The sequence below is a fragment of the Nerophis ophidion genome, linkage group LG01 (genome assembly GCF_033978795.1).
Source record: "Nerophis ophidion isolate RoL-2023_Sa linkage group LG01, RoL_Noph_v1.0, whole genome shotgun sequence".
Lineage (NCBI taxonomy): Eukaryota > Metazoa > Chordata > Actinopteri > Syngnathiformes > Syngnathidae > Nerophis > Nerophis ophidion.
Window position 1 is genome coordinate 31116127 of NC_084611.1, and position 15650 is coordinate 31131776.

General features: G+C 38.0%; 1 protein-coding gene across 1 annotated transcript in view; it reads left to right on the forward strand.

Annotated features, from left to right (window-relative positions):
- Nucleotides 1–1068: 1068 nt before the first annotated feature.
- Nucleotides 1069–15650, forward strand: part of LOC133568270 (cAMP-specific 3',5'-cyclic phosphodiesterase 4D) — a 128795-nt gene continuing 114213 nt past the window's right edge. The window contains exon 1 of the mRNA XM_061920126.1: nt 1069–1144. The gene's annotated coding sequence lies outside the window, so the exon portion shown is untranslated. The remainder of the gene's footprint in view (nt 1145–15650) is intronic.

The following is a 15650-nucleotide window of genomic DNA, read 5'->3' on the forward strand; positions in this document are numbered from 1 at the left end:
GATAATACAAATTTCTGTTCTGTAATCTGTTTGTGTTTTGTTCGTGTGTTTGATGGTTGGCTTTTCCGCCGTAATTGTGCCCTTATATAGGAAATTAAGGGCCTTTACCTATGCAAATTACGGCATTAGGGGCGTTTACCTATGCAAATTATGGAATTAAGGGTGTTAACATATGCATATTGGGGAAATAAGGGCGTGTTTGTATGCAAATCATGATAGACACGCACGCGCTAACCATTTGGCATTCAGCAACTTAAGAACTGCAGGTGGGAACAATTTGGTCGTTTAAGAACACGTCATGAATTTGAATAGACTCCTCTTAGAAAATCACTTAAGAAGAAAGACAAGAGGAATAATTAGGAAATTATTGCTGAATGGGGCCGAATTAGCTTAGACTTTATCTCGGTGTATCTACAAAGCCAGTATTAAACTTTCAGCCACAGTCTTTCTGGGATTGAACAAAAAACACAATATGTAAACTCTTCGAGGTATCAAATGCTTTCTTTGTCATGTCCAAAGTCAGGACCCGTTGTGGACCGCTCGCCTGTGCATTGGTTGGGGATGTCTCTGCGCTGCTGACCCGTCTCCGCTTGGGATGGTCTCCTGCTGGCCCCACTATGGACTGGACTCTCACGCAGGCCTGATGAGACCTGTTAGCGGGCAGGATCCGGCATGTGGGCCGTAGCTTTGACACCCCCGATGTAAAGTTTTGCCTTTAGAGTTGAAAAGGATTTGATATTGGTCACAGCTTGACCCTGGAACAGATGCACTTTTCTACAACATTCCCTCTCTTTGCCAGTCCTAATCAAATCAGCCATTGCCTAGGTCTTGCTCACAGCCTTTCTTCCATGCCAAGCACTCCCCTCTTCTCCTCCACAGACCGCAATGGGACTTTTTGCAGTACGAGGACTTGGACCGGACGGATGGAGGGAAGAAGGGCGGGGGGCGGTCATTGGCTAAAAGGCAGGAAACACAGTCAACGTCATTGGCTGTCAGCTTTCAGCAAAGAGTTCTCTCTCTCTCTCTCTCTCTCTCTCTCTCTCTCTCTCTCTCCTTGCATCAGTAGCAGCAGAGTGGTGATGCATGCTGCTTTGTTTTGGTCCGTTCTGCCTCGGAGACTTTTGGACCAGGATTGAACGTACAAGTAAGTTTTTCTTTCATTGTGGATAGTAGTGAAGGTATAGCACCAGGGGTAGGCGGAGGACTTTGCAGCTGCAATGCTTCACTTTCACCGAAAAGCTCAAGGACTCGCTCTATCTCCTCTTGCCCGAAATGTGTGTGACTTTCAGGGGTCACGCTCCAAATTGGGCCAACGCACTTCCATTGTCTTTGCCTTGATGGCAGCTAAAAAGTTGTGTGGTGTCTGGTGTGGATACTGAATGGAAGTTCCTGCTTATCGAACTGGCTTGAAAGCGTACACTCATGTATTGTGCGCTCGGCCTCACGTCACCTCATGCAAATAGACGCTCCTCTCAGCTGCACGATCCATTGTGGCACCTGTGCACAATCACCTGCTGATGAAGTTGTGTTTTTCACGGCCTCTGGTAATGCCGCAATCAAGCTTCCATTGTGCAGGGACAACAGGTCAAGACCGGGCTTTCATATTTTGTCATGCCGACTTTGATGGTCAAACGGTTAAATGGTCGCAGTTATGTTACCCACTCAGAAATAATGCCTGGGTGGATTTATTTGAAGTTGTCCATACGGGACCCATCACTTGTAATTTATACACCCAGCTCAAATGGCTCTGTCCTGACGAGCGACGGCTGGACCAGTAGTTGTTATTTATTTTCAAGTGTATTTATTTTAATCTACCAGCATATTTGAAATGTTTGCATCATTGGACTATGGTGTGGTTTGTTTTCCCGTGGTGCAAATCGACTGGACCGGACACGATTTGAAGGTAACGACATCTTTTAGTCTTAACTCAAAAAAGGGTACAAACGAAAGGCGCTCACAGAGGAGGTACAAAAACTTGGCTCTGAAAACAAAAACTCGCACAATGGCAGAACTATGAACAACTGTGACGTGAAAAGCATGAATCTATGGCAAGAAGTGAGCAATCCGGTATCAAGGGCGTGTAGAGGGTGATGTCGACAGCTGACTGCCTGGCAACTACAGGCTTAAAAAGTGACACGGTGATTGACAACAGGTGCATGAGCTCAAGTGAATCAGGCGCGTGACATGAGGACAGGTGAAAAATAATGGGTTGTCATGGAAACAAAACAATCGAGTGAAAAAACAGGAACTAATGGAGTCTTGAAGTAACATAACACAACTAAACAAAACATGATCACAAATACATGACACCCTCTAAGACTCTCTCAACATCCCACATTTACTGTCCCTACTGTGCGTAAAGAGGTGGCCCTTTTAGATTGGAATCATCTGCCGGGTCTTTATCAACCATTGGTCCCTTCAAAGTGTCTCTTGTTGTTTATTTTAAAAGGGAATGCCACTGTATGTAGTCTGTCCTTGGTTGTAATGGAATTTAATAATATTGGTGACATTTTAGTATGGGGAACACATATTCACCATTAATTAGTTGCTTATTAACATGCAAATTAGATACATATTGGCTCTTAATTAGTCATTGTTAAGTACTTATTAATGCCTTATTCTGTATGGGTCTAATATACAACCAGTAAGCCATTAACTAAGAGTCTTCCGTTAATAACCTCAGAATTTTTGCTGATTAGGAACCCTAATCCAAACCCTTGTATGTTCCCCTAGTGTCCATATAACTATAAATTAAGTCTTTGTTTCTTTAATAAGCAACCAACTAATGGTGAAAATGTTCCCCATACTAAAGTGTTACCATAATATTATATTTATTTTACTGCATTATGTGTCATTCTAGTGTAAATATTGTAAATTCTGAGAGAGTTGTGTGAGCTCAGAGGTATCTGAGCAAAATTGTCTCTACTAGTTGTCTGTAATTGTTTGTTGTGTAACTTGGCCTGTGTTGTACTGTATTGTGTTCATTTTAAATGTCTTTGGAGGATCTTGGACTGGCGTTATTGTTGTAGGTCCTTGTCACGTCAGGGATCTTGGACTAGCGTTATTGTTGTAGGTCCTTGTCATATCGAGGATCTTGGACTAAGGTTTTTGTCGTAGGTGCTTGTCACATGGAAGATCCTGGACTAGCGTTATTGTTGTAGGTCCTTGTCATATCCAAGATCTTGGACTAAGGTTTTTGTCGTAAGTGCTTGTCAAATTGAAAATCTTGGACTAATGTTTTTGTAGTAGGTTCTTGTCATATCGAGGACCTTGGACTGGCGTTATTGTTGTAGGTCTTTGTTATATCGAGGTGAATCTTGGACTAACTTTTTTTTGAGTAGGTTCTTGTCATATCAAGGACCTTGGACTAAGGTTTTTGTTCTAGGTCCTTGTCAGATTGAAAATCTTGGACTAGTGTTTTTGTAATAGGTCCTTCTCATATCGAGGACCTTGGACTGGCATTATTGTTGTAGGTCCTTGTTATATTGAGGTGGATGTTGGACTATCGTTTTTTTGAGGAGGTTCTTGTCATATCAAGGACCTTGGACTAAGGTTTTTGTTGTACGTCTTTGTCAAATTGAAAATCTTGAACTAGTGTTTTTGTTGTGGGTCCTTGTCATATCGAGGACCTTGGACTGGCATTATTGTTGTAGGTCCTTCTTATATTGAGATGGATCTTTGTCCAGCGTTTTTTTTGAGTAGGTTCTTGTCATATCAAGGACCTTGGACTAAGTTATTTGTTGCAGGTCTTTGTCAGATTGAAAATCTTGGACCAGCGTTTTTGGAGTAGGTTCTTGTCATGTCAAGGACCTTGAAGTAAGGTCTGTGTTGTAGATCCTTGACAAATTAAGGATCTTGGACTATATTTTTTGTTGTAGGTCCTTGTCATATATAAGATTTTTGAATTGTATTTTTGTTTTAGGTCCTTGACTAATCTAACATTTTTGAACGTTTTTGTTGTAGGTCCTCGTCATATAGAGGATTTTGGACTAGTGTTATTATTGTAAGTCCTTGTCATTTCAAGGATCTCGGACTAGTGTTTTTGGAGTAGGTTCTTGTCATATCAAGGACCTTGGACCAAGGTTTTTGTCGTAGGTCTTTGCCAAATGGAAAATCTTGGACTAGCGTTTTTGGAGTAGTTTCTTGTCATGTCAAGGACCTTGAACTAAGGTATGTGTCGTAGGTCCTTGACACATTAAGGATCTTGGACTAGCGCTTTTGTTGTAGGACCTTGTCATATTGAGGATCTTGGACTATTGTTTTTGTTGTTGGTCCTTGTCAGAGGTGGGTAGAGTAGCCAGAAATTGTACTCAAGTAAGAGTACTGTTACTTTCGAGATTTATTACTCAAGTAAAAGTAGGGAGCAGTCACCCAAATATTTACTTGAGTAAAAGTAAAAAGTATGTTGTGAAAAATCTACTCAAGTACTGAGTAACTGATGAGTAACCTGATTACGGCAACAAATAATGCACAAAAACATAAAAATAGCAATGAGCAAATTCAGAGCCAGGAATATCTCTTAAGCAACTAAAACAATAATATATATTAAATAATAGTACATTAAAATAAAATTAAAAAAATGGCACATTGAGCCACAATAACTTAACAGCACCATAGCCTCAGTAGGCATTCATTAATTTGATTGATTGGTTAAAACTTGTATTAGTAGATTGTACAGTACAGTACATATTCCGTACAATTGACCACTAAATGGTAACACCCCAATAAGTTTTTCAACGTTTATCAATTACTCAGTAAATGACCAAGTCGAGGTGATAGTCTACCTCATATATATATATAAACATACACACACATATCATATATACACACACATATCATTTATACACACACATATCATACATACACACACACATCATTTATACACACACAAATTATATATTATATATATATATATATATATATATATATACATACATTTATATATACAGTATATAACTTATATTTATTTATTCTGCCGTTTTTGTTCACATGTTGAAGGTGTTTTAATGAATATACAAGCATGTTTAACATATAGATTCCTATCTTTCATGAAGACAAGAATATAAGTTGGTGTATTACCTGATTCTGATGACTTGCAATGATTGGACTCAGACGTCCACGTTTTCAAATGGAGGAGAAAAAAGTTCCTCTTTTCTGTCTAATACCACATGAAAGTCGTTGGTTTTTGGCATCTTATTTGTCCAGCTTCCATATTCGTTTTTATACACTTTACAAGAAATACATTGGCGGCAAACTCCGTAGTTTGCTAGCTTGTTTGCGCTGGCGTTCGGAGACTCTTATTTTGTTAGCGCAGGCGCGATGGAGCGGCGCTTTTATTGTGAAGACAGGAACTGTGCGATCAGTCTTTAGGCTTTTGACGGAAAGTACGGCTGAAATAAAAAGTGCATTTTTTCCTTTACACTTTTGATTGATTGATTGAAACTTTTATTATTAGATTGCACAGTACAGTACATATTCCGTACTATTGACCACTAAATGGTAACACCCCAATTCGTTTTTCAACTTGTATAAATCGGGTCATGTGACCGCCTGGCTCTGTTTGATTGGGCCAACGTCCCCAGTGACTGCATGTGATTGGTGAAACGCAGGCATGCGTAGATTCTACTTTGAAGCTCTGTCATTAACCAAAACAAACATTAATAGATCAATAAAAAAAAGTAGCGAGTAGCGAGCTGAATGTAGACGAATGGAACGGAGTAAAAGTTGCGTTTCTTCTCTATAAATATACTTAAGTAAAAGCAAAACTATGTTGCATAAAAACTACTCGTAAAAGTACAATTTATCCCAAAAGTTACTCAAGTAAATGTAACGGAGTAAATGTAGCGCGTTACTACCCATCTCTGGTCCTTGTCACATCGAACATTTTTGAATCGCATCTTTGTTTTAGGTCCTTGACATATCGAACATTTTTGAACAACGTTAATTTTGTAGGTTCTTGTCATATCGAGGATCTTGGACTAGCGTTATTGTTGTAAATTTTTGTCATATCGGGGATAACGGATAACGTTTTTGGAGTGGGTTCTTGTAATATCAAGGACCTTGGACTAAGATTTTTGTTGTAGGTCCTTGTCAAATTGAAAAACTTGGAATAGTGTTTTTGTAGTAGGTCCTTGTCACATCGAGGACATTGGAATGGTGTTATTGTTGTAGGTCCTTGTTATAGCGAGTTGGATCTTGGACTAGCATTTTTGGAGTAGGTTCTTGTCATGGCAAGGATCTTGGACTAAGGTTTTTGTTGTAGGTCTTTGTCAAATGGAAAATCTTGGACTAGCGTTTTTGGAGTAGGTTCTTATCATGTCAAGGACCTTGAACTAAAGTCTGTGTGGTAGGTTCTTGACAAATTAAGGATCTTGGACTAGCGCTTTTGTTGTAGGACCTTGTCATATTTAGAATCTTGGACTATTGTTTTTGTTGTAGGTCCTTGTCACATCGAATATTTTTGAATCACATCTTTGTTTTAGGTCCTTGATATATACAACCTTTTTGAACAACAATTTTGTTGTCGGTCCTTGTCATATCAAGGATCCTAGACTAGCGTCATTGTTTTAAGTCCTTGTCATATCGAAGATCTTGGACCGGCATTTTTGTCGTAGGTTCTTGTCATATCAAGGACCTTGGATTAAGGCTTTTGTTGTAGGTCTTTGTCAAATTGAAAATCTTGGACTAACATTTTTGGAGTAGGCTCTTGTCATGTCAAGGAGCTTTAACCAAGGTTTTTGTCATAGGACCTTGTCATATTAAGGATCTTGGACTGGCGTTATTGTTGTAGATCCTTGTCACATCGAGGATCTTGTACTCGTATTTTTGGAGTAGGTTCTTGTCATATCTTGGATCTTGGACTAGCGCTTTTGTTGTTGGTCCTTTACATATTGAGGGTCTCGGACTATTGTTTTTGTTTTAAGTAGTTGTTGTATTGAAGATATTTGAATGGCGTTTTTGTTTTAGGTCTTTGACATATCAAACATTTTTGAACAACGTTTTTGTTGTAAGTCCTTATCAAATCAAGAATCTTCGACTAGTGTTTTTGGAGTAGGTTCTTGTTGTATCAAAGACCTTGGACTAAGGTTGTTGTTGTAGGTCCTTGTCAAATTGAAAATCTTGGACTAACGTTTTTGGAGTAGGTTCTTGTCATGTCAAGGAGCTTTAACCAAAGTTTTTGTCATAGGACAATGTCATATCAAGGATCCTTGACTGGTGTTATTGTTGTAGATCCTTGTCACATCGAGGATCTTGGACTTGTATTTCTGGAGTAGGTTCTTGTCATATCTTGGATCTTGGACTAGCGCTTTTGTTGTTGGTCCTTGTAATATTGAAGGTCTCGGACTATTGTTTTTGTTTTAGGTCCTTGTCGTATTGATGATATTTGAATGGCTTTTTGTTGTTTTGGTCTTTGACATATCAAACATTTTTGAACAACATTTTTGTTGTAGGTCCTTATCATATCAAGGATCTTCAAAAAGTGTTTTTGAAGTAAGTTCTTGTTGTACAAGGGACCTTGGACTAAGGTTTGTTGTTGTAGGTCCTTGTCAAATAGAAAATTTTGGACTCGCGTTTTTGGAGTAGGTTCTTGTCATGTCAAGGAGCTTTAATCAAGGTTTTTGTCATAGGACCTTGTCATATCAAGGATCTTGGACTGGTGTTATTGTTGTAGGTCCTTGTCCAATCAAGGATCTTGGACTTGTATTTTTGGAGTAGGATCTTGTCATATCAAGGACCTTGAACTAAGGTTTTTGTCGTGGGTCCTTCTCATATCAAGGATCTTGGACTAGCGCTGTTGTTGTAGGTCTTTGTCATATCGAAGATTTTTTAATAGCGTTTTTTTTTAGGTTCTCGATATATCGAACAGTTTTGAACAATGTTTTTGTTGTAGGTCCTAGCCATATCAAGGATCTTGGACTAGCGTTATTGTTGTAGGTCCTTGTCATATAGACGATCTTGGACTGGTATTTTTGGAGTAGGTTCTTGTCATATCAAGGAACTTGGACTTAGGTTTCTGTTTTAGGTCCTTGTCAACCTAAAAAAAATCTTGGACTAGCGTTTTTGGAGTAGGTTCTTGTCATGGCAAGGACCTTGAACTAAGGTTTTTGTCGTAGGCCCTTGTCATATCAAGGATCTAAGGACTAACGTTTTTGTTGAGGTCCCTGTCGTATTGAAGATATTGGACTATCGTTTTTGTTGTAGGTCCTTGTCATTTAGAATATTTTTGAATAGCGTTTTTGTTTTACTGCAATGAGGTGACGATTTGTCCAGGGTGTACACCGCCTTCCGCCCGATTGTAGCTGAGATAGGCACCAGCGCCCCCCGCGACCCAGATGGGAATAAGCATTAGAAAATGGATGGATGGGTTTTTGTTTTAGGTCAAAAGTTAAAAATTAAAGTACCACTGATAGTCACACACGGACACTAGGTGTGGTGAAATTACCCTCTGCATCTGACCCATCCCCTTTTTCCACCCCCTGGGAGGTGAGGGGAGCAGTGAGCAGCAGTACTGGCCGCGCTCAGCAATCATTTTGGTGATTTAACCCCCAATTCCAACCCTTGATGCTGAGGTAATGGGTCCCATTTTTATAGTTTTTGGTATGACTTGGCCAGAGTTTGAACTCACGACCTCCCAATCTCAGGGCGGACACTCTAACCACAAGGCAACTGAGCAAGTCCTTGACATTTTTGAACAATGTTTGATATTGGTCCTTGTCATTTTGAGGATCTTTCAATAGCGTTTTTGTTCTTGGGCCTTTCCATATAAAACATTTTTGAATAGCATTTTTGATGTATGTCATTGCCATAGAAAATACTTTTTTTATTAGCGTTTTTGTTGTAATATCTTTGAATAGCGTTTTTGTTTTAGGTCCTTGTCACATTGAGGCTCTTTGACTAGTGTTTTTGTTAGACTCAGACAAACTTTAATGACCCAGAAGGTAAATCGTTCCACACAGTAGCTCAGTTAAAAAACATGAAAAGGATCAGGATGGAAAGGATAATGCACACAAGGGCATAAAAAGAGGGCAAAAACAAAAGGTATAAAGAAGACTAAAAATATAAAATATAAAAATAGGTCCTACTCAAATTGAGGATCTTTGACTAGAGTTTTTGATCTCGGTTCCTTTAAACAAAAGTTTTACTGTGATATAAAGGAAATTTGAGTATCGTTTTTGTAGTTGGTTCCTTGAAACAATAGATTGTCACTCTAATAAAGAGAATCTTTGACTCTAATTAAAGAGAATATTTGACTCTAATAAAGAGAATATTTGACTAGCAATTTTGTTGTAGGTCCTTGTCATATAGAAGATATTGTTATCCTCGATAAGACAAGAACGCTCATCTCTTTGTAGGAATCTGCTGAAAAGCGTTTTCACTCCAAACTTGAAGTGTTAGTCGAGTGTGACGTCAATAATTGTTGATTAATACATTCCTCCCTAAGTGGTTAACATAAAAACAACAATCAAATCAAGGTTCTTTGACTAACATTTTCGTTGTAGGTCCTTGTCTTATCAGATATTTTTGATGAGTGTTCTTTTTGTAGGTCCTTGTCATGTCAAGAATCTTTGACTAACGTTTTTTTTGTAGGTCCTTGTCATATCAAACATTTTTTAATTGTGTTTTCGTTGTAGGTTCTTGTCATAGCAAAGATTTTTGATGAGCGGTCTTTTTCTAGGTCCGTGTCATGTCAAAGATCTTTGACGTTTTTGTTGTAGGTCCTTATCATATCGAAAAGATTTTAATTGCGTTTTCATTGTAGGGCCTTGTCACATCAAAGCTTTCTGATTAGCGTTCTTTTCCTACAGGTCTTTGTCATGTCAAAGATCTTTGTCTAGCGTTTTTGCAGCATGTCCTCGTCATATTTTTGATTTGTGTTATTTTCCAAGGTCCTTGTCATGTCAAGGATCTTTCACTAACATTTTCGTTGCAGGTCCTTGTCATATCCAACATTTTGTAATTGCGTTTTTGTTGTAAGGCCTTGTCATATCAAAGATTTTTTATTAGCGTTCTTTTCCTATAGGTCCTTGTCGTGTCAAGGATCTTTGACAAACATTTTCGTTGTAGGTCCTTGTTATAGTGAACATATTTTTAAATGATAAATGGGTTGTACTTGTATAGCGCTTTTCTACCTTCAAGGTACTCAAAGCGCTTTGACACTACTTCCACATTTACCCATTCACACACACATTCACACACTGATGGAGGGAGCTGCCATGCAAGGCGCCAACCAGCACCCATCAGGAGCAAGGGTGAAGTGTCTTGCTCAGGACACAACGGACGTGACGAGGTTGGTACTAGGTGGGATTTGAACCAGGAACCCTCGGGTTGCGCACGGCCGCTCTTCCACTGCGCCACGCCGTCCCTTAATTGTATTTTTTAATTGTATTTTCGTTGTAGGTCCTTGTCATATTGATAAGCGTTCTTTTTCTAGGTCTTTGTCACGTCAAGGATCTGTGACTAACGTTTTCTTTTGTAGGTCGTTGTCATATCGGAAATTTTTTAATTGTGTTTTCGTTGTAGGTCCTTGTCGTATCAAAGATTTTTGATGAGCCTTCTTCTCCAAGGTCCTGGTCATCTCAAGGATCTTTGACTAACATTTTTGTTGTAGGGCCTTGTCATATTGAACATTTTTTAACTGCGTTTACATTGTAGGTCCTTGTCATATTGGAAATGTTTTAATTGTGTTTTCATTGTAGGTCCTTGTCATATCAAAGATTTCTGATTCGCGTTCTTTTCCTATAGGTCTTTGTTATGTCAAGGATCTTTGACTAACATTTTTGTTGTAGGTCTTTGTCATATCGAAGAGTTTTGATTAGCATTTTGTTTTTGATGAGCGTTCTTTTCCTAGGTCCTTGTCATGTCAAGGATCTTTGACGAATGTTTTTGTTGTAGGTCCTTGTCATATCGAACATTTTTGATTAGCGTTCTTTTCCAAGGTCCTTGTCATCTCAAGGATCTTTGACTAACATTTTTGTTGTAGGTCTTTGTCATATCGAACATTTTTTAATTGTGTTTTTGTTGTAGGTCCTTGTCATATCAGAGATTTTTGATTAATGTACTTCTTCTAGGTCCTTGTCATGTCAAGGATTTTTGACAGATGTTTTTGTTGTAGGTCCTTGCCATATCGAAAAATTTTGAATTGTGTCTTCGTTATCGGTCCTTGTCATATCAAAGATATTTGATTAGCGTTCTTTTCCCATAGGGCCTTGTCATGTCAAGGATCTTTAACTAACATTCTCGTTGCAAGTCCTTGTCATATCAAACATTTTTTGAATTGTTTTCGTTGTAAGTCCTTGTCATATCAAAGATTTTTGATGAGCGTTCTTTTTTTAGGTCCATGTCATGTCAAGGATCTTTGACTGATGTTTTTGTTGTAGGTCGTTGTCATATTGAACATTTTTTAATTGCGTTTTCATGATATGGCCTTTTCATAGCCAACATTTTTGATTAGCGTTCTTTTCTAAGGTCCTTGTCATGTCAAGGATCTTTGACCAACATTTTTGTTGTAGGGCCTTGTCATATCGAACATTTTTTAATTGTGTTTTCTTGGTAGTTCCTTGTCATATCCAAAATTTTTGATAAGAATTATTTTCCGAAGTCCTGGTCATGTCAAGGATCTTTGACTGTTTTTGTTGTAGGTTCTTGTCATATCGAACATTTTTTAATTGCGTCTTTGTTGTAGGGCCTTGTCATATTCAAAACTTTTGATTAACATTCTTTTTTGTAGGTCCTTGTCATGTCAAGGATCTTTGACTAATGATTTTTTTGTAGGTTCTTGTCATATTGAACATTTTTTAATTGTGTTTTTCGTTGTAGGTCCTTGTCATAGCCAACATTTTTGAGTAGCGTTCTTTTCCAAGATCCTTGTCATGTCAAGGATCTTTAACATTTTTGTTGTAGTCCTTGTCATTTCAAACATTTTGTAATTGCGTTTTCGTTGTAGGTTCTTGTCATAGCCAACATTTTTGAGTAGCGTTCTTTTCCAAGATCCTTGTCATGTCAAGGATCTTTGACTAATGATTTTTTTGTAGGTTCTTGTCATATTGAACATTTTTTAATTGTGTTTTTCGTTGTAGGTCCTTGTCATAGCCAACATTTTTGAGTAGCGTTCTTTTCCAAGATCCTTGTCATGTCAAGGATCTTTAACTAACATTTTTGTTGTAGTCCTTGTCATTTCAAACATTTTGTAATTGCGTTTTCGTTGTAGGTTCTTGTCATAGCCAACATTTTTGAGTAGCGTTCTTTTCCAAGATCCTTGTCATGTCAAGGATCTTTAACTAACATTTTTGTTGTAGTCCTTGTCATATCAAACATTTTTTAATTGTGTTTTTGTTGTAGGTCCTTGTCATATCAAAGATTTTTGATGAGCGTTCTTTTTCTAGGTCCTTGTCATTATAGGCATTTTGACTTACATTTTTTTTGTAGGTCCTTGTCATATCGAACATTTTTAATTGCGTTTTCGTTGTAGGTCCTTGTCATATAGGACATTTTTGAATTGTGTTTCTGTTGTAGGTCCTTGTCATATCAGAGATTTTTGATTAGCATGCTTTTCCTAGGTCTGTGTCATGTCAAGGATCTTTGACTAACGTTTTTGTTGTAGGTCCTTATCATATCGAAAACATGTTAATTGCTTTTTCATTGTAGGGCCTTGTCATATCAAAGATTTCTCATTAGCGTTCTTTTCCTACAGGTCTTTGTTATGTCAAAGATCTTTGTCTAGCGTTTTTGTAGTATTTTTGATTAGCTTTTTTTTTTATGTGCGTTCTTTTCTTAGGTCCTTGTCATGTCAAGGATCTTTGACAAATGTTTTTGTTGTAGGTCCTTGGCATATCCAACATTTTTGACTAGTGTTCTTTTCCAAGATCCTTGTCATGTCAAGGATCTTTAACTAACATTTTTGTTTTAGTCCTTGTCATGTCAAACATTTTGTAATTGCGTTTTCAATGTAAGGCCTTGTCATATCAAAGATTTCTCATTAGCGTTCTTTTCCTACAGGTCTTTGTCATGTCAAAGATCTTTGTCTAGCGTTTTTGTAGTATGTCCTTGTCATATTTTTGATTACCGTTCTTTTCCAATGTCCTTGTCATGTCAAGGATCATTAACTGACATTTTCGTTGTAGGTCGTTGTCATATCAAAGATTTTTGATGAGCGTTCTTTTTCTAAGTGCTTGTCATGTCAAGGATCTTTGACTAACGTTTTTTTTTAGGTCCTTGTCATATGGAACATTTTTTAATTGCGTTTTCTTTGAAGGTCCTTGTCATATTGGGAATTTTTGAATTGTGTTTTCATTGTAGGTCCTTGTCATATCAAAGATTTTTGATTAGCGTTCTTTTCCTATAGATCCTTGTCATGTCAAGGATCTTTGACTAACGTTTTTGTTGTGGGTCTTTGTCATATCGAAGATTTTTGATTAGCTTTTTTTTAATGTGCGTTCTTTTCTTAGGTCCTTGTCTTTCAAGGATCTTTGACAAATGTTTTTGTTGTACGTCCTTGTCATATCGAACATTTTTAATTGTGTTTTCGTTGTAGGTCCTTGGCATATCCAACATTTTTGACTAATGTTCTTTTCCAAGATCCTTGTCATGTCAAGGATCTTTAACTAACATTTTTGTTTTAGTCCTTGTCATGTCGAACATTTTGTAATTGCGTTTTCATTGTAAGGCCTTGTCATATCAAAGATTTTTCATTAGCGTTCTTTTCCTACAGGTCTTTGTCATGTCAAAGATCTTTGTCTAGCGTTTTTGTAGTATGTCCTTGTCATATTTTTGATTACCGTTCTTTTCCGATGTCCTTGTCATGTCAAGGATCATTAACTGACATTTTCGTTGTAGGTCGTTGTCATATCAAATATTTTTGATGAGCGTTCTTTTTCTAAGTGCTTGTCATGTCAAGGATCTTTGACTAACGTTTTTTTTTAGGTCCTTGTCATATCGAACATTTTTGAATTGCGTTTTCTTTGAAGGTCCTTGTCATATTGGAAATTTTTGAATTGTGTTTTCATTGTAGGTCCTTGTCATATCAAAGATTTTTGATTAGCGTTCTTTTCCAATAGGTCCCTGTCATGTCAAGGATCTTTGACTGACGTTTTTGTTGTGGGTCTTTGTCATATCAAAGATTTTTGATTAGCGTTTTTTTTTTGATGAGCGTTCCTTTCCTAGGTCCTTGTCATGTCAAGGACCTTTGACTAACGTTTTTTGTAGGTCCTTGTCATATTCCAAAAGTTTTATTTGCGTTTTTGTAGTATGTCCTTGTCATATCAATGATTTCTGACTAGCGTTCTTTTCCTACAGGTCCTTGTCATGTCCAGGATCTTTGTCTAGCATTTTTGTAGTGCGTCCTTGTGGTATCGAGGCACTTTGATTAGCATTTTTGTAATAGGTCCTTCTCAAATAAAGGATCTTCGAATATGTTTTTTGGAGTAGAGCATACAAACTATTTTGTCTTGTATCGGATATTTGAGTAGCATTCCCAATAGGGCTGCGTCACAAATCAGAAAAAGGACAATGAGAGTTGGCTGCAACAAAGTAAATTAAAAAAATTAAAATATTTTTAGTCACTACCAAGTAAACTTGGTAAACAACTAAAGCAACTAGCTTTGTCCACTATTGTGCAACTTGCTGGGCACTCTGAGGCAAAAAGACCACAAGTTTTTACAACAATGACAACCTTAGGCTGATTGGTAGCTGAATACGTTTGTCGGACCCACTGGGGGGGAGGTTATTTGCATAACAGGCCACGCCCACCATGTCTGAACCGCTAAGCTCCGTGGAGATGAAAGCAGCTGTTTGCGTCATGTGTGGATCTTCAGCTTTGATCTATAAGACCTGACTGTGCGTAAATATTTATGCGACTTTAAGGTACCCATCTGGTTCTCCTTTGCCGGCGATGAGGACAGAGCGGGAGATGCACTGTAGCACTTTGCAGAGGTTAAAGGTCGGGGGCTACATTACAAGAGGGGGAGGTTGTCTTTGGTGCCAACAAAGTTAAATGTCACATATTTCCCTGAGCCACTCTTGCCATTTTATAAGGAAAAACTCGATGGGAAATTATATAAGTCACTTATTAAATCATGGCGGCAATAAAAACAGCATGTTTGTTTTTCTTTCTCTTTATTCGCTGGGCAGATCTATCATGAGCGCAGTGGTGACGCGTGAGCCGCTTACTATGAAATCCGAGGACCGCCGTGACTTTTGAACTTGATGATGGAGCGCTCCTACTTGGTGCTGCCTTAAAAGGCATCCACATACCTGCACAGATGACAGCAGGAGTCTCCGGTTCAAGCAGAGGCAGACTTGAATGTCTTTTCTCGACTCTTTATCACAGTCGAACAACATCCGACCTCACGTAGGCTACTGGAGTCTTCCAGTCCACATTCATTTATTTCATACCGAAGACTATAAAAATGGGGCCCATTACCAGAGGTGTGTAGAGTAGCCAGAAATTGTACTCAAGTAAGAGTACTGTTACTTTGGAAATTTATTTCTCAAGTAAAAGTAAGGAGTAGTCACCCAAATATTTACTTGAGTAAAAGTTAAAAGTATGTTGTGAAAAAACTACTCAAGTACTGAGTAACCGATGAGTAACCTGTTTGTTCAATGATGACGGAAACACGTAATGCACAAAAACATAAAAATAGCAATGAACAAAT